Source organism: Perognathus longimembris, chromosome 1 (genome assembly GCF_023159225.1).
Source record: "Perognathus longimembris pacificus isolate PPM17 chromosome 1, ASM2315922v1, whole genome shotgun sequence".
NCBI lineage: Eukaryota > Metazoa > Chordata > Mammalia > Rodentia > Heteromyidae > Perognathus > Perognathus longimembris.
The window spans coordinates 146,111,587-146,135,465 of record NC_063161.1 but is presented as its reverse complement, the minus strand read 5'-3'; positions in this window follow the sequence as shown (position 1 = coordinate 146,135,465).

The following is a 23,879-nucleotide window of genomic DNA, read 5'->3' as shown; positions in this document are numbered from 1 at the left end:
ATAATAGATTTTCCATAGATTTAAAATAAGTGATAAGCTTTAAAAAAAATAAGCCAGGCGTTCTTCTGAATCTAATTTTAAGCATTAAACATTTATTGATTATTCTCATATTAATGCTGTACTGTGAAATCTTTTGCTAACTAATCTTTCCTGAGATTCTTGTCTTATTTTGTACTTTGAGCCTTTAAGGTTGGAAATCAATCATGCTGATAACTCACATTATTTTTTAAGTTCAGTGTGTAGTTTCATGTTTCTTTGCTTTACTATTATATCTACCTTGTCTTCAAGCCTTGACATACTGCCTTCAATTTGATGCCTTTTATATCTTCTAATTGTCTTTTTTTAATTTTATCTCTCTGTTCATTAGTGTCATTTCTAACTTAATGTGGCTGCCTCTGTATTCTGTCTGAATTCACTTAGCTAATTGTATTTTCATTGAAATTATTAATATATTTGTATATAACTTTCTTTCATTCAATGGATATTATTTCCATCATTCTTCTGAGTTCAATGTTTGGGATTTCATTCATGTTATTTCATTCCTCTTCATTGTGTGATTATGAGGTATCATGTAGCCTTGTCTCCCCGCCCCCCCATATTTCTTGTGTTTCTGCTTTGAGATATGACCATCCAAATTCACATTACTGGTGAACATTTTAGTTTTAGTCATCTCACTTCTCTCAGTTGAATTATTTTGTATGGTTTGGGAGGACTGGGTAGTGACATGTATGATATGCCTTTCCTTCCACTGACTTGGGAGTGTAATTCAATAATAAGAAACCCACCAATTCAAGACCAAACTAGATAGTTACATGAAATAAAAGCAAAATAATGAGACCACCTATACCACCAGTCATGTTACACAAGAAAGGGACTAGCATTCTCAGAGCACATTGGAAGTTAGAATGGATAAAAGTCATCTTTGAAGGAATTAACATTATCAATAATAAGGGAGTGAAGAAATAAATAGTATGGGAAAGAAGGAAGATGAAGGGAAGGCAGGTTACGTGGGTGGGCTGAAAATACATAAAATGATATTCAGGAATGTATTTTGTGTATTGTAAAGTGAACTCCTATAGTCAAGGATTGCAAAGGGGTAGAAAAATATGAGAATAATGAACTAGGTAGTAGCATGAACTAATAATAGAAAAAAACTAAAAGAGAAATAGAATTTTTCTTATTGAGGAGAAGACTGTCTTCCTGCTGAGCTCTGTTTGCACAAAGGAGACTCTTGTTCAGTCTCCTGTCCTCAGGATATTCTTGTCCATCCCTCATCCTCACCTTTCTGTCTGCAGTTCCCCTGTGTCCTCGCTGGTCCCCTGGATTGTCAAGGATTCCTCATCGATAGACAGCCCAGATATAGTATTCGGTGGTTAGGCAGGGCATAAAGTGAAGGACACAACTAGAATGAAAAGAGAAGGTTCGGTGGAGTCACAGAAGTCCCTAGATGTTGTGTTGCTCTGTGTTTTTCTTGGTCCATATGTTTGAAGTACAAGTTCAAAATGATGGGAAAGATATTCAACAAGTGGGTCTAGAACATTGTGCCAAGTTTTTCCGCACTCAAAGCCTGAACTGAACACTCAACTGTGGAGCCAATGGCATTTCCAAACTGTTTCTCAGAGATTTTTATTTTCCATTTTCTACTTAGGCCTTCAATTTCATGCTTGATTTGTACCTTGAATGGCAATGAATGGTTTCACTTGTGTATGTTTCTTTTCTTTATTGTCAAAGTGATGTACAGAGAGGTTACAGTTTCATACATTAGGCATTGGATACATTTCTTGTACTATTTGTTACTTCCTCCCTCATTCCCCCTCCCCTTTCCCCTTTCCCTCTCCCCTATGAGGTGTTCAGTTGGTTTACACCAAACTGTTTTGCAAGTATTGCTTTTGTAGTAGTTTGTCTTTTTATCCTGTGTCTCTCGATTTTGGTATTCCCTTTCAATTTCCTAGATCTAATACCAGTCTATAAAGTTTCCAATGTACTCAGATAAGATACAGTGATAGTGCAGGTACAACCACAGGAAGGGGATACAAGAGGATCATCAACAATAGAAGCTAGGGTTTCACATGGCATGTTGAAAATAATTACAACAGTGATATAACAGTCATTTCTATAACATGGAGTTCATTTCACTTAGTGTCATGTTATGTGTTCATGAGGGCATAGCTATTGGGCTCTTGTGATCCTCTGCTGTGACTAGCCTAAACCTGTGCTAATTATTCCCTATGAGGGAGACCATAGAGTCCATGTTTCTTTGGGTCTGGCTCACTTCACTTTGTATAATTTTTTCCAAGTCCTTCCATTTCCTTACGAATGGGGCAATGTCATTCTTTCTGATAGAGGCATAAAATTCCATTGTGTATATGTACCACATTTTCCTGATCCATTTGTCTACTGAGGGGCATCTGGGTTGGTTCCATATTTTAGCTATGACAGATTGTGCTGTGATGAACATTGTTGTGCTGGTGGCTTTGGTGTGTTCTTGTTTGTGGTCTTTTGGGTAGATGCCCAAAAGTGGGGCTGCTGGGTCATAGGGGAGCTCTATGTTTAGCCTTCTGAGGAATCTCCATACCGCTTGCCAGAGTGGCTGAACCAGTTGACATTCCCACCAACAATGAAGTAGGGTTCCCTTTTGGCCACATCCCCTCCAACATTTATTATTGTTAGTTTCCTTGATATAGGACATTCTTACTGGGGTGAGATGGAATCTCAATGTTGTTTTGATTTGCATTTCTTTTATGGCCAGTGATGTAGAGCACTTTTTTATATGTCTCTTGGCCATTCTCATTTCCTCATCAGAGAAGTCTCTTTGCAAGTCTTTAGCCCACTTGATGAGGGGGCTATTGGTTCTTTGCAGTTTTATTTTGTAGGAATGTAATTTTTTTAGTTCTGCATATATTTTAGATATGAGGCCTTTGTCCGTTGTATGGCTGGTAAAGAGCTTTTCCCAATGTGTGGGCTTTCTGTTTATCTTGCAAGCTATGTCCTTTGCCCTGCAAAGCTCTGCAGTTTGATGCAGTCCCATTTATCCATCATTTCTTTGATTTGTAGCATTTCTGGGTCTTTGTTAAGGAAGTTCTGTCCTGTGTCAAGGAGCCCAAGAAAAGGCCTGAAGACCAATGGAACAGAATTGAAGACCCAGAAATGAACCCACAGAACTATGCCTACTTAATCTTTGATAAAGGAGTTAAAAATAGGATGGGAGAAAGATAGCCTCTTTAACAAATGGTGCTGGCAAAACTGGTTCAACACCTGCAACAAACTAAAACTAGATCCTTATATATCACCCTGCACCAAAATCAATTCCAAATGGATCAAAGACCTCAAAATTAAAACAGATACCCTGAAAACTCTAAAAGAAGGAGTAGGAGAAACACTTGGGCTGCTTGTGTATGTTTCTATATTGCTTTGTTCTGTGCTGTGTGGAGGGCTACATGCTCCTGCACTTCTCCTTTGTCCTGGCCGGGGAATGAGTTTTTGAGTGTTTTCATTCAACCTCCTAATTACAGTACAGTGTGGGAACCTCAGCCTACCTTGCCAAGAGTCCCATCATCTCTGTATTTGCCTAAATACACTGGGCAGGCACTAGGCTTGGGGATGTAGTTAACAAGAGCAAAGCCCCTTATCTTGCTCACTTCTATGCCTGTAATTTGCCTTGAGTAAAGAAGCAGTCACTAGCTGGCTTCTGTCAATGGGCTAGGGAAAAGCCTACTGTCCCATGCTTAGTTCCCCCATGCAGTTGTTTTACTTGAAGGGTGGCCTGCACAGGTGTCTCTTGCCAGAAGAAAAGCTAAACGAAATGAAACAAAACAAAACAAATGACACAAATTGCACTGAATGGTGAATGGATGGAGCTAATCCAGCACCACTTCTGTGAGACAGTTCTTGGCTCTGTGGAAGCAAAGTTTTTTTAAATTAATTTTATAGACTTGATGTGGTATGTGTGGAAGTGTGTATGTATCTGTGTGTTGCTTATTTGAAATAATCATTTTATGCAGGCTAGGCTAGTTGAACCTGCTTCTAATCCTTTATACTCCTGGATGTTTTGTTTGTTTGTTTGTTTGTTTGAGATAGGAGAATAGACAATGATCCCCTTGTTCATACTTTACACTATAGCTGTTATCATAGGCACATCAGCACAACCAGATTTTTCTGTTGAGATGGTATTCTCCAGAAGATTTTTGGTCTTGGATGGCCTAGAAGAGCAATTCTTTTGAGCCTAGCCTCCTTTGTATCTGAGTATTGGTTGAAATCGAGTCCCACTAACTTTTTGCTTGGGCTGTACTCAAACTATAATTCTCCTCTGCTGCCTGAATAGGTTGGATAACAGATGTGAGCCATGAGTATTTACCCTAAAATTTGATGTTGGTTGCCTTTTCTCCAGTTACTATCTGTGTAATATTTTACTGGAGCCTCCCCCACTTTGGCTTATTTACCTATTTTTCCTTGAAGTCTCAGACCTGAAATTTATTTTTTGTTTTCTGGAGATATATCAATGTGGAGCAAGCCTGAAATCCGCTATCCTCCTACTGGATATTTTTATTGCAACAATTCTGCTAAGAAGTCTGAATGTGTCTTGTGCACATGTTCTTTTTCCCATTGGTATATACTGAGAATAAAAATCGTTGGATCATAGGAGATCCCCCAGATATGTTCCAAAATGATTATACCAAAATCCATCTGTTTTTACAGATGGAAAAAGTGAGGAGTAGAACTTGCCAAAAAAAGAGAGAATTGAGCTTGGACCAAAGCCGAGGTCTTCAACTTTCTAAAGCAAGTGGTCATTCCAGCTCTCTTATGCTGAAATATTCAATTTTGTGTGTATCCACTCTTTTCTATCAATGATCTTCTGGTCAAAGTGATTAAAATGTATTTCTTCTTTTCTGGAAAATGAGGATGAAATTCTTTAATTAGAATTACTTTAAAATTAATAAAAGCAATGCAGGGCAACCATTTATAATTTATTGTTATTGCTATTGTAGAGTGAATGTACAGAGGGGTTATAGTTACACGAATTAGGAAATGAGTAGTGAGTACAATTCTTTTGGAGCCATGACTCACCTTCCTTCATTCTCTCCTAGTTTTTTGTTCCTGTCCCTACCCACAAGATACGCACTTCACTTTCCAAATAATGTCTAGTGAGTACCACTGCTGTATTTGTTCACCATTTGTTACACTTTTTCTGTGGGCCCCTTGCCCTCCAAAATACAAATAAACAAGAGGGAAAGAAAACAAAAATACCAATCACAACATCCAAAAATATCTCGTTTCCTTTCCTTGGAGTTCATTTCACAAGGTATTATTATTTTTTTTTATTTTTTTTATTTTTGGCCAGTCCTGGGCCTTGGACTCAGGGCCTGAGCACTGTCCCTGGCTTCTTCCCGCTCAAGGCTAGCACTCTGCCACTTGAGCCACAGCGCCACTTCTGGCCGTTTTCTGTATATGTGGTGCTGGGGAATCGAACCTAGAGCCTCGTGTGTCCGAGGCAGGCACTCTTGCCACTAGGCTATATCCCCAGCCCTCACAAGGTATTATTTTAAATCATCATATGCACATAGCTATTTAGTATTTGTCAACCACTCCTATGCATACCCACCTTTGGCCTCAGTGTGTGAATGTCTAGAGTACTATCTAATTTATCATGTCCCTGTGTGTATACATATATACATATATGTGTGTATATACACACATATGTATATATATTTGTATACTGTATACATATACACATATGTATATATACACATGTATACACACATATGTGTATATGTATATACATATATGTGTATGTATGTATCCATATGTATATATACATATACATTTGTATATAGGTATGTATATACATGTATCTATATACACATATACATGTGTATCTATACTATATGTATATATAGGTATATATATATAAGCTTTAGTGCATTTAGTTGTACATTTGAAGGCACATTCTTGTTTCTACAAAGGAGGAAACCATGCAACCTGTGTTTCTTTGGCTCTAGCTTACTTCACTTAATATGTTTTTCCAAGTCTTGTCATTTCCTTATGAATGGAACAATGTCATTCTCTCTAATGGATAAGTAGAATTCTGGGGATGCAGCCAAAAGGGAATGCTACTGAACTGTTTGTGGGAGTGTAAACTGTTCAACTACTCTAGAAAGCAGTATCGAAGTTCTGAAAAGACTAAACATAGAACAATGATCCACCAATCCCAATCTTGGGCATTTGTCCAATAGAACAGAAATGATGCAACACTAAAGCTATCAGCACAGTCATGTTATATGCAACATTATTTACCATAGCCAAGATACAGAATCAACCCAGATACCCTATAGTGGATGAATGGATCAAGAAAAACTATGGGACTCCTACATATATTGTTTTTGTGTGTATTTTCTTTATTGGTACTGGGGATCAAACTCAAGACGCTGCATTTGCTTGGCAAGTGCTTTGCCAGTGCGCTACATCCCATCCCCTTACATGTATTTTTGAGAGGTTAGCTTTCTTAATGAAAATCCTTAAGATACTAAGTCATTTGCTTTTGATCACACTGAAGAATATTAACATTACATTTAATAAAGAGGAGTATTGGCTGGGAATATGGCCTAGTGGTAAAGTGCTTGCCTTGTATACATGAAGCCCTGGGTTCGATTCCTCAGCACCACATATATAGAAAAAAACAGAAGTATGGACTGGGAATATGGCCTAGTGGCAAGAGTGCTTGCCTCGTATACCTGAAGCCCTAGGTTTGATTCCTCAGTACCACATATATAGAAAAAAAGCCCAGAAGTGGCGCTATGGCTCAAGTTGGCAGAGTGCTAGCCTTGAGCAAAATGAAGCCAGGGAAAGTGCTCAGGCCCTGAATTCAAGGCCCAGGACTGCCTCCCCACCCCCCAAAGAAAAAACCTGAAGTGATGCTGTGGCTTAAGTGGTAGAGTGCTGGCCTTGAGCAAAAAGAAGCCAGGTACAGCCCTGAGTTCAAGCCCCAGGACCGGAAAAAAAAAGAAAGAGGAGCATATTTAAAAGGCATATATTTTTTTAACTGTACATTCCTTTTTTCCAGACACTATGATTTATACAACCATCTCAATATAAAGGAGATAGCCAATGACACCACTATCATACTGAGTGTGTATATGTATATGTCTGTAGAGTATATGTTTGTACCCTAGAAAGAACTAATTACTATTTATGAAAGCCATGTGAACCATAATGATTTCACAGCAAAGAGAAGTTTTGCAGAACCCTCACTTCATGTTTTAGTTTTCCTCCTGTGGAAAATGTAATGTGTTCTTTTGATTTTTGTCACTAAGTATAAATACCTTGACATGTTTCTCTCTGTCTCTCTCGCTGTCTCTCTTTCTCTCTGTCTCTCTGTCTCTGTCTTTGTCTTTCTCTCTCTGTGTCTCTGTCTCTGTCTCTGTCTCTCTCTCTCTCTCTCCCAGTCTTGGGGCTTGCACTTGGGGCCTGAGCACTGTCCCTAGCTTCTTTTTGCTCAAGGCTAGCACTCTACCTCTTGAGCCACAGGGCCACTTCCAGCTTTTTATATTTATGTGGTGCTGAGGAATTGAACCCAGGGCTTTATGCATGCTAGGGAAGCACTCTACCACTAGGCCATATTCCCGGCCCCCATTTCTCTTATTTTTATATCTGGGATATTTCAAAAGAGTAAATGTGGTTTGGAAAATTGATCAAGTACATATCATGTTTCCAGTTGTGGCATCTATTCATTACTTCAACAAATTGTCATTGTGTGCCTACTCCATACCAAAACTAGGAATTCAGCATATCACTAGTGTACATTTTATATGAGTTTTATTTGAAAAATATTTTCTAACAGAGGCCCATCTGCCTCTGATTGCACAGGGAGTAGATTTAGAAATGTTTCCCAATTGTATTAATGGAGTGGAGGCTGGATAAAGGCCAAATTTTTAAGAAACCTCTAGTCTCAGTGAGCATAAGGGCCATACTCAATCCATGTTATCTGCGAAGGTGTAATGAGTGGACATAAGTAATACACTTAAATCATTGACTAGCTCAATTCTTGTCAGGAAGGATCCAAATGACCACAGTAAAACTACAAGTGGGCAGTGTAGCAACCAGGGGTCAGATTGCATTTATCCAGGAACCCAGGAAAATGCTCAGCATGTAGGATCTTGGGTGGTATTTAGGAGACTCCAGGATATGATCCTATCATTCTCATCCTCCATCCTTTACCTCCAGAGAGGAGTAAAATGTTAGTAAATATCTTGCTGATTAAATATCGTGCCAAGTATAAATGTGTCAGATTAAACAGAAAGAGAACTAGTTGGACATCTGTCTGTGACACCTGGAGAAAGTTACCTGTCTTCTCTCAGTTTTCTCTTTTGCTAAAAGGGAGATAAAATCTTGCCTAAGAAAACTTTCCTGCTATTCTTCCAGAACCTTCAAAGTAATTGAAATGGGCGCTTGCCATGGGAACAAGCATAATTCCCTCTTTCTAAGAGATTTTGAACAGCTCTTTTGAGCCCCTTGTGGATGGGGTGGCTGGCTCTGCTCCGCAGATGGACCCAAATTGCATTCAGGGGCTGGTGAGTCATGTTCAGCACACGTTAGTCATTCAGGTACATGTACATTGTACTCTGTAGCTGGGAGCCATCCCCAGATTCAGTGCTTGTTTATATCCATGGATGACAGATGTCCCAGAGTTTGTTGTGAAATAAGACATTTGTAAATTGTTATGTTCTTCTTACTTCTGACAGCTTTATCCCTTCTTTTGATGACCAGCACCCTCGTGGTACTTTGTTCTGTCTTACAATGAGAGAAAGAGTGAGACTGAACCATAACAAAGACTATTAACACTATTAATTGGAAACAATACTGAATACCTTTACCTTAACCTCATAATAATTATACAGTGTATATAGGATGATTCGCATATTAGAGATATAAGAACAGAGGCCAAGAAATTATAAGAGATATGATATTCATTACTAGGAAATGTTGAGCTAACATTAAAACATGGAACTATATATTTTCCAAAATCAACCTACCTATCTATCATCCATCTATTTATCTATCGATCGATCAATTGATCTATCTACCTACATAACTACCTATCTACCTATCTATCTATCCACACACATACACACACACACACAAACATGTATAGTAGCTTTCATCTTGAAAGATTGTTGAATTATGAATTACTTTATTTTTGTTCCATTTGATACTTACAATAACTGTCTAAAAGGTAAAGGCAATGTAAAGTCAAGTCTGAATATTGAAGAAGTCATAGTAAAGGAAATTGCTCATATTTTGTTCTATTTCTTGTGGAAGATTTTAAGAATTTCTGTTTGTGCCTTAAGGTTAAACATATAGTAAGGCTTCAAAATGTTCCTGAAGTTAGTGTTGCTTACAAAAGAAGATTAATTCAGGGTTTTCTTTGATTGTTGTGGTGATTTTAAATTATGGCAATTTCCATAAGCAAGGATATGCTTATATGATAGTTGAAGGGGAAGGAAATAACATAAACATTATGTTATACCATAATTGTCATATAATTCAAAAACAAGGACACTCATACTGCCAATTATTTATATGACATAATTGATCAGATCTTGAGCTAGTAGGCTCATTGGCAACATTGATTGATTCCAAATAAGTTGAAATCCTACACAGTTCTGAGAAAGTAAAAACTTTTCAATTTATTTGATTTTCTACTAGCATATATATGTATGTATCATTTCTATCTCTCACTTTGTTTGTGTATATATATATACATATACACACACACACACACACACATATATATATATATCCATCCCATCTTTCTTGAAAGATTTTCAAACCTTTCTTGAAAGATTAGCTATATTATTAGCTAATATATTTAAAAGATTAGCTATATTATTTAGTATTCCATTTTGAAATTTTGAAAAGAAGCAAAGAAAGCAGCGATGGAGGGTGGGAGGGAGGGAGGGAGAGAGAGAGGGAGGAAAGAAGGAAGGAAGGAAGGAAGGAAGGAAGGAAGGAAGGAAGGAAGGAAAGAAAGAAGGAAGGAAGAAGAAAAGAAGGAAGGAAGGGAAAACTTTAGGTCAAGCAGTACAAAAATGGTTGTAAGTTTTTAGAACATGAACAGTAATTTTGTGGCTGAAATCTGCTACTGAAGAGGCTCCTGATGGCAAACAGATGTCTCCATGAGCCCAAGTCTCTTAGGCTTAAAAAAGACCAAACTCTGTGACAAAGTATTACTAATATTTACAGTTTAAAAAATTCTTATACAGCAATATCAAGCTACATTTGTCCTTCATCTTTGGTTAGTTTATTTTTAGAATTATTTTGGCTATTCAAGGTCCCATGCATTACCATATGAATTTCAGAAGCATTAGTCTGATTGCTATAGGACTCTTGGTAGAAGTCTGACTGAAGTCATGCTAGACATTGACCAATTTTAAAATAATTACCACTCTAATAACATTAGTTTAAATTTTGAGAGGAACCCTATGAAGCTAAGTAAAGAGTGTGCCGTCACACCCTTTCAGAGCTTTCTCTGGACTGTTATTCTTTACTGAGAATTCTGTCCAACATTGTCTCCCAAGACTTCAGCATTCCTCCCTAACTCAAAGAATCACTTTTCCTTAGACTTTGCTTCCCTTTCCTACTAATAGATATGAAAATGTTCTCAAAGGATAAACTATGACAATTTAGCACTAACCTCAATTTCTCTCAGAAGTAATTGTCTTTCTTGGTCTAATGTCTTTAAAACCATTGATTCTTATATTTTTGGTAGACAATTGATTGTCTCAGTAGGATAGGGTAAGTTTGAGTCTTGTTTCACCTTCTTGTGGGAAATCAAATTCAGTTATTTTTAATGAAAATTCATAAAACTGGAATAAGGACTTCATTGTTCTACCTAGTATTTGCAAAGATGTACTTTCTTTGCATAGATGCTAAATTCCTTCCACAATTATTTTTGCTTGAAGTATTTTAAAAAACAAGTGCTTCTAGAGATAAATGACTGGTGATAAGTTCTGTAAGCTTTCTTTTGGTTTATAAAATTCTTCATTTTGCTTTAAAAATACACTTTTTCTAGGTGTAAAATTCTAGATTGACTTGCTTTTATTTATTATTTCACTCAGTACTCTCACACTGTTTCTTTGTTGTTCTCTATGTTCCATTTTTCATGGTGTGTAGTCACTTCTTGTCATTGGTTGTCCACAATATATGTGTTTTATTTATGTGTGTCTATGAATATATATATATTTATATATTAGTTTTATCAAATATTTATGTATATATACATATACTATGTATATTCTTTATATATGTGCACGTGTACACACACATATATACTTTTGCATGGTATTGGTAATAAGGAGTTGAAGCTGCTTTTGGAATTATGAGATGATCAAACACTTGACATAAGGAAAAGGAGATGGTTATGAATTATGTAGATGGTGGATTATCACAAATCATCTTCTAATACACAAGGAGGAGATAGGAGAGGATGTCAGAGCCATGTGAAGAACATTCAAAGGTCATCCATGCTGATGATAAAAGAAGTCACAAATTTGGGAGTTCAAGAATAGTGAAGGAGCTGAAAACTACACAGGATTGACTTCTCCCTTGGAGCTGACACTAAAACAAAAAATTCTTGAGTTTAGCCCAATGAAGCCTGTTTCATACTGATAAAAATTTTACTCCACTTAACTAGTGATCTTTTGCCATTTTTAAGATGAAAACTAATACAATAAAAGAAAATGTTTTTTTTCTTTCACTTAATTATTGACTCATTCATTCGTTCATTTATTCATTTATTTTTGGTGGAGTAATTTGATGGGCATTTATTTTGTTATGACTTAAAGATCAATATTGTTTTCTATTTTGTTATTCAAGTCGTCCTAGATCTGCCAATGGGAATTTCATCAAATTGATTCCTACATATTTTGCCTCAGCTAAAAATTATCAAGACACCATCTCAACAAACAAGTTGCATGTGGTGGTAGAATTTGTGTGGCCATCTACAGAAAAAGCTTAGGGGCATAGGTTGAAGGACTGTGGTGCCAGGCCATCCTAGGAAAATTAAAAAAAAACAAGATCCTATCTCAAAAATTATGAAAACCAAAATATCTGGGAGCCTGACTCAAGTAGTAGCTCTTGCTTAGAAAGCACAAAGCCCAGAGTCCAAAAGCTATTTTTGATTAACAAAGGGGACTAAAAAGAATAGAGAAAAATTCCAAGACAAGAAAAAGCACTAGAAACATTAGCACTTCATGGCTTTTCTAAACTAGAAAGTCAGAGAAAATAGATCTTCCAATAAGATGAAACAGAGACTAAGAAATCCAAACCACTAATTGAGTCACTCCACTCTTAATGGATAGCTCAGAATATAAATCCAGATCAGATAACTTCTGCCTCACTGTTGTTGGTTTTTCCCCCCATATTTTGTGTTTCCAGGAAGAGAGTATTTGAGGTGTGTTAAAATGCCACATTTTTCTTTCAGAGAAGGACAGGTTGCAAAAGGCAGTGGAGACAGAGTTTGGCATTTTTCAAAACTCCATTTGGAGCAAAGCACAGAAATGGAAAGTTTGGGCAGTGAATTCAGTCTGATGAAAGTAATGTAAGAAGTGGAATGATGGAAAATTAGAAGCATGGCTTGGAAAGAGACTGAGAAGAGCTTTGGATGACATTCTTGGGATGGTAGACATTGTCATTTACCATTCCAACATCCACTGTACTTCTCCACAATGGCTATCTCTTTTAACTCACCTCAAACTAGCAGCTCCTGATTCCCCCAAACTAACAGTAGTAACTGCGCATGTCATTCCATGTATGCTAAACTTAGAGATGGTTATTAGACTCAAACCTGAGCAATCAGCCTCTCTTTGCTCTGTAGATCCAATGACTGATTCAGAGCTAGATCTATGGCTCCACAGTGTTTTGTGTTTCTTTTGTGGGGGGTGAGGTAGACTGAGATTGACATATGCTTCTATTTTTATTGTAAAGGTGATGTAGAGAGGGAGGTTACAGTTACATTAAAAATGAGCAAGTTTCTTTTCGAACCATGTCACTTCTTCCTTCATTTTCTCCTGGTCTTTTTCCTCCTGACCCTCTCCTCCACAAGCTCATTTTCAACATCACGTCTAGCAAGTATCACTGCTGCATTAGTTTACCTTTTGTCCCTACATTTCAGTGCTTCCCCTTACCCTTCCCCAAGCAGATAAACTTATATACAACACAAAAAGTACAGAAATAAAAAGCAGTGACAAAGGGGAATAAAACGAACAAAAAGTAAAGTAACAAAAATATCTTCTTTTTTTATAGTTCATTTTGATAAACATCGTTTTATATGATCATATGCACATAGCTATTCAGCCTTTGTGATCCTCTCCAAAGAATATCCTCCTTTGGTCTTGCTGTGTGAATGTTTATGGTCTTATTTAATTTATCATGCTCAAGTGTATTTTTTTTTACCATGCATTGTGTACTTGTAGATTTATAGGCACATTCTAATTACTGCAGATGAGGAAAAGCATATAATCTATGTTTCTTTGGGTCACACTTATTTCACTTAATATATATTTTTTCAAGCTCCTTTATTTCCTTATGAATGGAGCAATATCATTTTTTTCCGATAGAGGCAAGAATTCCATTGTGTATATATACTAAGTTTTTTTTCCAAATTTTTATTATCAAACTCATGTACAGAGAGGTTACAGTTTCATACGTTAGGCATTGGATACATTTCTTGTACTGTTTGTTACCCTGTCCCTCATACCCCCCACCCTCCTCCCCCTTTCCCTTCCCCCCCCCTACCCCCGGAGGTGTTCAGTTCACTTACACCAAACAGTTTTGCAAGTATTACTTTTGTAGTTGTTTGTCTTTTTTTACCCTGTGTCTCTCAAGTTTGGTATTCCCTTTCAATTTTCTACTTCTAATACCAGTATACACGGTTTCCAATATACTCAGATAAGATTACAGAGATAGTGTAGGCACAACCACTGGAAGGTGATACAAGAACATCATCAATAATAGAAGCTACAGATACACATGGGACTTTGAAAGTAGTTACAACTGTGAAATAACGATCGTTTCCATAACATGGAGTTCATTTCACTTAGCATCATATTATGTGTTCATAAGGGTATAGCTATTGGGCTCTTGTGATGCTCTGCTATGACTGCCTAACTATGTTTTAATGAGTCATTCATTTACAAAGAGGTGTCTTGGTTGATTCTACATCTTGCCTATGTTAAACAATGCTGCAACGATCATGGCTGTGCTGGAGCTTTTGTGTGACCTGATTTGTGATCAAATGGATAAAAAGCCCAGGTATGGGTCATAGGCCTGAGGACCAATGGAATAGAATAGAAGACCTAGATATGAACCAATAGACCTACAGCCACCTAATATTTGATAGGGAGCCAGAAAACACAGGATGGAAGAAAGACAGCCTCTTTAACCAATCAATGGTGCTGGCAGAATTGGCGGTGCACATACAGAAAACTGAAGGAAGATACATATCACTCTGTGGCAGAATTAATTCCAATGGATCAAAGACCTCATTGTAAGGCTAGTTACCATGAAAATATTACTGGAAGGGTGAGGGGAAACACTAGGGCTTCTAGGTATAGGTCAAAACTCCCTATGTAATGATCCTATGTAATGATCCAAAATCTCTGAAGAAGTGAGAATGGCCAATAGACACATGAAGAGATATTCAGCATCCCTGGTCATAAAAGTGCAAATCAAAACAACATTGAGATTCTACTTCTCCCCAATTAGAATGCCAGTATCAAAAAAATGAACAATAACAGATTCTGGCAGGGACGTGGCCAAAAGAAATGCACAACACTGTTGATGGGATTGTAAACTTGTCCAACTACTCTGGAAATCAGTATGGAGGTTCCTCAAAAGACTAAACATAGAGCTTCCCCAAGACCTGAGATATGCCTTTTTTCCCTGCAACGTGTTGATTCAGTCTGCAATTTAGATACTTACCACTGCTTTGGACATTTAACCTGCATAAGGGAGTTAACTGGAGAATAAAATGAGAAACTAAAAACAATAACAAGGAAAAAAACCCAACACTCTGATCAAAATGAATTTTTCTGATACATGACACACTATAACAACATTGTTTGCAAATTGATATGAGCTTGTCATTGTTCCTTGTTATCAAATTGTTCTGACAGGGATCTTATTCACAAAACAATGCATCTCTAATGGTTGTTAAACATGGATATATGCTGTCTGTGTGATGGGATAGGAACTAGCCCAGTAGAAGTTGTGTTGGAATCCACAGGTTAGGAAGACTAAAGTGTCAAAACACAAGTTAGAACAAGAGGGAGAGAGAAAGAAAGAGTGACATGGAGAGAGAGAGAAAGAAAGAGAGAGGAGCACTGACGATCACATAATACTTATTTAAATGAGAAACAAATCCAAGCTACAGACTTGGTGATATGAGTATGGAAATACAGAGAAATAGAAACAGAAACCGTTATCTTCAATATTTACAGCAGCCAGGTGAGACATATTGCTATATTCATTTTTTTTTACACTTTATTCACATATCCTCAGGAGCAATAGAGCATTCTAACATGGATTTCCAAGTAAGTTACATATAAGAAGTACTCTTAGGCATAGTCCTCATGTGGGAATAATAACACCAATTCCTGAATCCTTGCCATGGTAGTATGTCAGTTTTGATATGGAGAACAGCAGAAGAATAGAAAGAAAGATGGAGAAGAAATAAGAGATGAATGGGATGGGAAAGACAAGTCAGGTGACTTCTAGGAAAACACTGATCCGAAATAAACTATCAGAGAAAAATGAAATAAAAATACACAGAAACATAATAATTATAAAAATGAATAAGCTAATAATGCACTCATATTTACTGGCAGTTACCACATGTCATTGAGTGGGTAATTAATTTATATGTACTACTGTATTCAACCTTCTAAACATAACTTACCAAAGGCCCAAGACCTACTAAATACAAGTATGTCTGACCACACTGTTGCAGAAACTGAATTTAAAAAAAATAGTTTTTAGGCCCTTGCCTGATTAGTTGAATCTATCACTAACAGTTACTCAAAATTCAGCTATCACAATTTATCTCCATAATACTAGGCTCTTCGCACCTCATCTTTGCATTCAGCTTGGCATACTATCCATGATTTCCTGAGTCCAACTAGCAACCAGTTCTATGTGTCCTACTTCTTTGTAATAGTCACTATTGACAAACTGTTCTCTGTAAGATGTAATGGATTCTGTGAGGTCAGACACCTGGCTGATTTGATCATTGCTTGTCATAAAATGAATATGTATTGTGTAGTGTGAATGAATGAGATTGGAAAGGAGCAGATTGAGAACTGTCCTATACAAGATCTCTCTCTCTCTCTCTCTCTCTCTCTCTGTGTGTGTGTGTGTGTGTGTGTGTGTGTGTGTGCGTGTATGTGTGTAGGGTGAGGAATAATCTTCACAAATAAGACTTAGACAAAAAGATGAGGCTCACACTGTTTCCAGTGCCCTGGAGTCTGAACGAGGAGTTAAGCAATGTTGAGCAAAAAAAGTTCACTTGTGCATAGGATCCTCAAAGCTCCTCGCAAAAGGCTAGGTGTAGGACAGAGGCCCCAACTTCAAATGTTCTGCCGTGAGGTTCTTGGTGATCAGCACAAGAGCATTGTTGGTAAGCGTGAAAAATGAAAAGAAAGCAAGAAATGGTCAAGGCGAGAATAAGCCAGACAACTCAATTTCCTTCCATGGGGACTCAAGTATTTAAAATAAAAACAATTACTCATATACATAGAGCAGGTCAGCACATTTTTTCACAGAACAAGGGAAATGCACAACTCCTAAGAGGCAATGGTATAAATATTTTAGCTGATAGTACATCCAGGACCGAGAAGGTAAAATAAACTAGATTTAAACAAACAATTTGACAGAGAACTGCAAAAGGCATTTTGAAATTCTGCAAAAATTGCAGATCCAATTTCTCTGGAATATACTTCAGCCTAGCAAAACCTTGACAATTATTCATGTTGGAGAACCAGGCAGAGATGCAGACAATGGGAAAACAAACACTCAATCATCAGGTTACAGAATGCCACAATGTCCAGAAAATGCCTATGTTTGCCTCTTTTCCTCTATAGCCTGGAACAGGCCTCTTAATCCCTACCCCCTCCCCCCCCACACACACTTTCATTAACAATAAATATTGACTCATAGGAGAGAGGCTTCAAGAAATGTACTGGCTATAAGTTTCATCTTCCTATTGGTAAGACAGGATTCTCTCTACATTTGGGGACATCATTCATAGTTTGCCTTCTGATTTTGTTTGTTGCAAAGTTAATGTGCTACCTGAAAAGAAGTTTTAATCTGTTTATTTGGATTCTGCAAGAACACGTGAGTACTATTCTGTCTTGCTCCTGTGGTAGAGCTTCCTACTGTTCTGTCTTCTCATTGTCTTCAGGACACACTCATACATATAATTTTGGATGAGTCTGGTGCCCAAAGTTCCCACACTCTCTCTTTGCTTGTGTCTTCAGACTATATCTTCGTATTGCCCAAATTAAGCCCCACTCATTGTTCACACAGAGCTGGGTGGTGATCCACAGAGAATTATCTCCAGGATATGTCAATAGTCGACAACAGCAGGAAAGCACTAAACCAGACGATCTCAGCTCTCTGTTCTAGAGTTGAGTGGTTGATGAAGTATTTCATTAGCTAGGATTACAGGTGTGAGCCACTGGTGCCCAGCCATTGCCTCTTGGTATATATAATAAAATGCCCCTAACGTAGACTTTATTGAGTTAGTGTACTTGGAAGTACAACATTCATTTATTCATTTGAAAACTATTGGTATAGGAAGATCACTCAGATTAGCTAAGTTTCCCTTGTAAGATTGACATCTAGTCCTCAGAAAAGAGAGTGTGGAGGCTCCACTGCATGGAATCTCTTCAGGGGAAGTCATGCCAGTCAATATTCTGTCTTTCTTGAACAGTTTTTTTATTAGATGATTTCTTTCTCTCTAGTCTTCTGCTGGGAATCCAGCTTCTTTTAACCTTATATATCCTACCTTTCTCTCTGTTTGTGGGTTTTGTTGTTTGCTTGCCATTTTGTTTAGGGGCTTTGAAGTCATGTGTTCTCATTTAATCTCATCTTTTCAGTGTTTTAGTGGTTACCCTCAAGTGACATACACAATTAGCAAAGACCTCAGTTAATCAAAATCTACTTTGCCGTGTTGAACAACACACAAACATTAAAAGTCTTTTCCTGTTCACTGCTCCCCAATACATGTGCTATTTGTTCTATGACATGAAAGTGGTATCTGAGATTGTTTTCATTTTTAATCTCAAATTAGATACATTAATTCTTGTTCAGAGAATGTATGTTTGAATATACTCAAATGGTTATGGTGTCTACATCATTGGCTTTACTTCTTGGATTTTTTCCTTAGAAATGCCCTTTATGAGAATCTATTCACACCCCATTTAGTATTTATGTGCATGATTGTTTTAACTTCAGCCTAATTTTTGAAAGGTAACTTTATGGTCTTCACAGACTTGCCTTATTCTCCAATACTTTGAAAGCATTTTCCCATCTTATTAAATTATTCTAGATGTACTTGTATTCTATTATATCCATGTGGTTTCTGGTCAGTCATTCACCCATTTTATGATTCATTTCATTTTTTACAGTATTTTATTGAGGTAATAAAACCTATAGGCAAAAACTCAGGATTGGGGCACAATGAAAACTGAGTTTTGATCTCTAGATTGCCATTTATGAGCAGGTGACTTTGACATGGTTCATATCTGACCCATTTTGTTTTATCTGTGAACCAGGTTGTTAATACTGCTTGAAAGAGCTGTAAGAGAATCAGATTATTTCGACTAGCGTAGGTAAAATGGAAGGTATTGGTATTTCCTCCTAAAATGGTGTCTAATATTAGTATTAAACCTTGCAGATTTTTTATAATTGTTTTATAGCTTCTCAGCCAGTGTTACAATCTTGCATAAAGATATGGAGGGAACAAACAGGATTCAAGCATGTTACAAATATGTAGTGTGTGTGTGTGTGTGTGTGTGTGTGTGTGTGTGTAGCAGAATACAACCTACCAATCATTATTTGAAAAAGTGGAGAGGCAGGAAGATGAATATAGGAATATCATGGAGTATGTGAACTCGTTCAGAGTACACTGGATACATCTGTAGAATAAGCACAACCAACTACCCTCATATTATTAATAAACATTTGTTCAAAAATAAAATCAAATTAAAAACATATATAAAACAATTTCCACTCTAAAGTCCCAGGGGGATTCTTGATCTAAGAGGCCAGGAAAGTACGATTCCATGGAATGTTCAGAGCAGTGCAAAACCTGGCGTTTTTGAGTAAGGACATCTGTCAGCTATTGGCTAACCTTTGGCATGGAAAATTACCCAGGAGTACTCTAAAAACACAACACGAATACATTAGGTTGTGTTATAAATATTAGATAAAATAAACAAGCTGCTCTTTTTGCAAGACCATTTTTAGTGCTTTCATAAATCACAGTATGCCTTTATTATTTTTAAATTTAGAAAGTGTAACGCCCTCTTGCTTGGATTTGGGAAGGAATGGTACAATAGTAGTGATTAATGTTATAATTTCAGCTTAAATACCCACAAATTCTTATCCCCTGAAGTGGTTTAAAAATGTGTCTTATCATTGACCTAACAGATACTTCAAAGAGCTATATGGGTAGAAATCAGATGCTCATAACTAAGCTTAGAGACCAGACAGAAAGCAATCAAGTATACCCAAAGAGAGGTAGAAGGCAGAAATTTGGAAACAACATGCAACCATTTTTGGAATCCTAGGATCATTCTCAACTTTCCTGGTGAATAATTTCTCTTTGCTTGTAAAACATAGAGCCATGTATATTTAGGGGTTGATTACCCTTAGGAGTAATACCATTCAAATTTCTCCTCTTTCAAACAGGGAAGTGCAAGTGCAATGCAGTAAAACAAGTTTTTCTAAACTATATAGTACATTGATTTTGAAGCTAGGGGGTGGAGCCTTGGTCATCTTGTTCTTCCTTCCTCATTGGCATTCTAGATAAATTATGTATCTGCCGGAGCCAGCCGGCTCGGCTCCCAACATGTATCTTTATGGATAGTGCTACTCTTAATGAATTAAGATCTTTAAGTTGGTGCAAGGAATTAGGAAAGCATTTAGTAATATTCATATGAAACAACATGTCCACTGAGTGTCAGAGATAGCATGACAATACTCCACTCTGAAGGATGGTATAAAATTAGCTACAACTTGTGGAGCTTTTTCTATACTACTGCGTATTATTTTGGGATCGTTACACATAAATTCATGTACCTACAAACATGCAAATACCAAGAATACATAAAAACATATAGCAATACAATATATTGAATATGCATAGTATGTGCAATAGACAGAGTAAAATATATGTGTATATACACTTCATTTAAAGTTTACATATATTCATTAATATTTACAACTATCTTGGAAATAGAAGTCACATACTCAGCATTAAGTCAGAATTAAGTGATTGTATATCATTCTAATAAAAAAATTGTTCTGTTGCTGGCTCATATACACTGCTAAAAAGTAATATGGAGTCAGCTGTGGTGGCTCATGGTTGTAATCTCATAAATGTGTGAAGTATTGGGGATGCAGTCCAGGGTTTTATTAGGAGAAAAGCATAAGACCTAACTGAAACATAAAATTAGAAGGGCTGGGAACATGGTTCAAGTTAGAGAACTTGCTGAAAAAACACAACCCCTAAATTTGTTCTCCAATACAGCTTCCCCAAAAGAAATAATACAGAGAGATCCCAAGTATCCTCTACCTACTTTCCTTCAATAATAGAAATTTTCAATACCACACCTGTAATATTAGTATTAGCAAACTATATTTTTCAGGTTACTAAAGATTTTCATACATATACTTGTGAGTATGTGTATGCACATGTATATTACAGAATATTATCACACATATAATGCTGTTTATTTATCATGATGCAGAAACCAAACAAGTTTATCACCATCAGAGACAGGGTGTGTGTGTGTGTGTGTGTGTGTGTGTGTGTGTGTGTGTGTGTGTGTGTGTACACATTCACATTCTTCCTCTATGATCCGGTTCCTCATTCCTCACAGTCATCCATCATTTCTTCATCACTTGCATGTTGTCATTTCAGGAACATGGAATTTTGTACCACACTGTATTTGAGAGTGAGCTGTTTTTTACTTTGATGTTTATACAATTTGTATTAACAGTTCATATTTTATTATTGAGTAATCCTCATGGCATTGATGTACCACAGTGTGTTTATCCAGTCTCCATTAAATCCATCTGGCTTGTTTTCCTTTACAGCTATTACAAATAAGGCTGTTATGAACACTCATGTACAGTTTTTATGAGAAAGTGTGTGTCTACTCTCAGGCATCAATGTCCAAAGGTACAATTTCTGAGTCATATGGCATTCATTTATTCATCTCAACAAGAAACTACAAACTTTTCCAGCGTAGCTGTGCCATTTTAGATTTTTATCAGCAATAGGTGAGTGGCCAGCTTCTAGAAATTGATATGTGCTATTTATTATTTTACTTTGATAGCACTTTTTATGTGTTAACATATATGAATTGTACAGAGTGAGAGGCTTTATAATGACATTATCATACATGCATATAATGTCCTTTATATATACTGATGGCTCTATTGTATTTTATCCTCCCTCCTATCTCACTCCTCACTTTTTCAACCTAGGCATCAGAACGCTTCCTCTTTCTGCCTCTACCAACTTCCTATATCCTACTTCTCTTTGTTTCATCTTTTATTTTTCTATGTTTATAATTTCTTTCCTTTTCTATTCTTTTTTACCACATTGGGTTATTTATTTATTTATTTTTATATAAATATATTTTTTATTATCAAACTGAATTACAGGGAGGTTACAGGTTACCTTAGGCATTGGATACATTTCTTGTACTGTTTGTTACCTCCTCCCTCGCTCCTCCTCCCCCATCCCCTTTTCCCTTCCCCCCCCCCCATGAGTTGTTCAGTTCATTTACACCAAACAGTTTTGCAAGTATTGCTTTTGTAATTGTTTGTCTTTTTTTACCCTGTGTCTCTCGATTTTGGTATTCCCTTCCAATTTCCTAGTTCTAATACCAGTATACCCGGTTTCCAATATACTCAGATAAGATACAGAGAAAGTGTAGATACAACCACAGGAAGGTGATACAAGAACATCATCAATAATAGAGACTACAATTACATATGGCACGTTGAAAGTAGTAACAACAATCGTTTCCATAACATGGGGTTCATTTTACTTAGCATTATCTTATGTGTTCATAAGGGTATAGCTATTGGGCTCCTGTGATCCTCTGCTGTGACTTGCCTAAACCTGTGCTAATTATTCCCTATAAGGGAGACCATAGAGTCCATGTTTCTTTGGGTCTGGCTCACTTCACTTAGTACAACTTTTTCCAGGTCCTTCCATTTCCTTACAAATGGGGCAATGTCATTCTTTCTGATAGAGGCATACAATTCCATTGTGTATATGTACCACATTTTCCTGATCCATTTGTCTACTGAGGGGCATCTGGGTTGGTTCCAGATTCTAGCTATGACAAATTGTGCTGTGATGAACATTGTTGTGCTGGTGGCTTTAGTGTGGTTATGTTTGTGGTCTTTTGGATAGATACCCAAAAGTGGGGCTGCAGGGTCATAGGAGAGTTCTATGTTTAGCCTTCTGAGGAATCTCCAGAGTGGCTGAACCAGTTAACATTCCCACCAACAATGAAGTAGGGTTCCCTTTGGGCCACATCCCCTCCAACAGTTGTTATTGTTAGTTTTCTTGATATAGGACATTCTTACTGGGGTGAGATGGAATCTCAAAACCAACAGTAAGCATAACTCTAAATGGTGAAAAACTAAAGCCATTCCCTTTAAAATCAGGAACAAGACAGGGATGTCCACTCTCTCCCCTTCTCTTCAACATAATACTAGTATTCCTAGCCAGAGCATTTAAGCAAGAAGAAAATATAAAGGGGATCCAAATAGGAAAAGATGTAGTTAAACTTTCTCTCTTTGCAGATGACATGATCCTATACCTAAAGAACCCCATAGACCCTACTCCCAAGCTACTAGAGCTGATCCAAAACTTTGGCAAAGTTGCAGGATATAAAATAAACCCTCAAAAATCAACGGCCTTTCTCTATGCTAATGACCCAAAGACCGAGGCTGAAATCAGGAAACCAACTCCTTTTGCAATAGCCTCAAAAAACATAAAGTACCTAGGAACAACCTTAACCAAAGAAGTGGACCTCTACAATGAGAACTTTAAAAACATGAAAAATGAAATTAAGGCAGAACTAAGGAAATGGAAAAACCTCCCATGCTCCTGGATTGGGAGGTTTAATATAATCAAAATGGCAATATTGCCAAAAGCTATCTACAAATTCAATGCAATACCCATTAATATCCCAACACCATTCTTTAATGAAATAGAGGAAGCAATCCAGAAATTCACATGGAACAATAAAAGACCTAGAATAGCAAAAACAATCCTAAGCAGAAAGAACAGTGCTGGAGGAATTACAATACCCAACTTCAAGCTGTATTATAAAGCTATAGTAATAAAAACAGCTTGGTATTGGCACCGGAACAGGCCTGAAGACCAATGGAACAGAATTGAAGACCCAGAAATGAACCCACAGAACTACGCCTACTTAATCTTTGATAAAGGAGCTAAAACTATAGTCTGGAAGAAAGATAGCCACTTTAACAAATGGTGCTGGCAAAGCTGGTTCAACACATGCAACAATCTAAAACTAGATCCTTATATATCACCCTGCACCAAAATCAATTCCAAA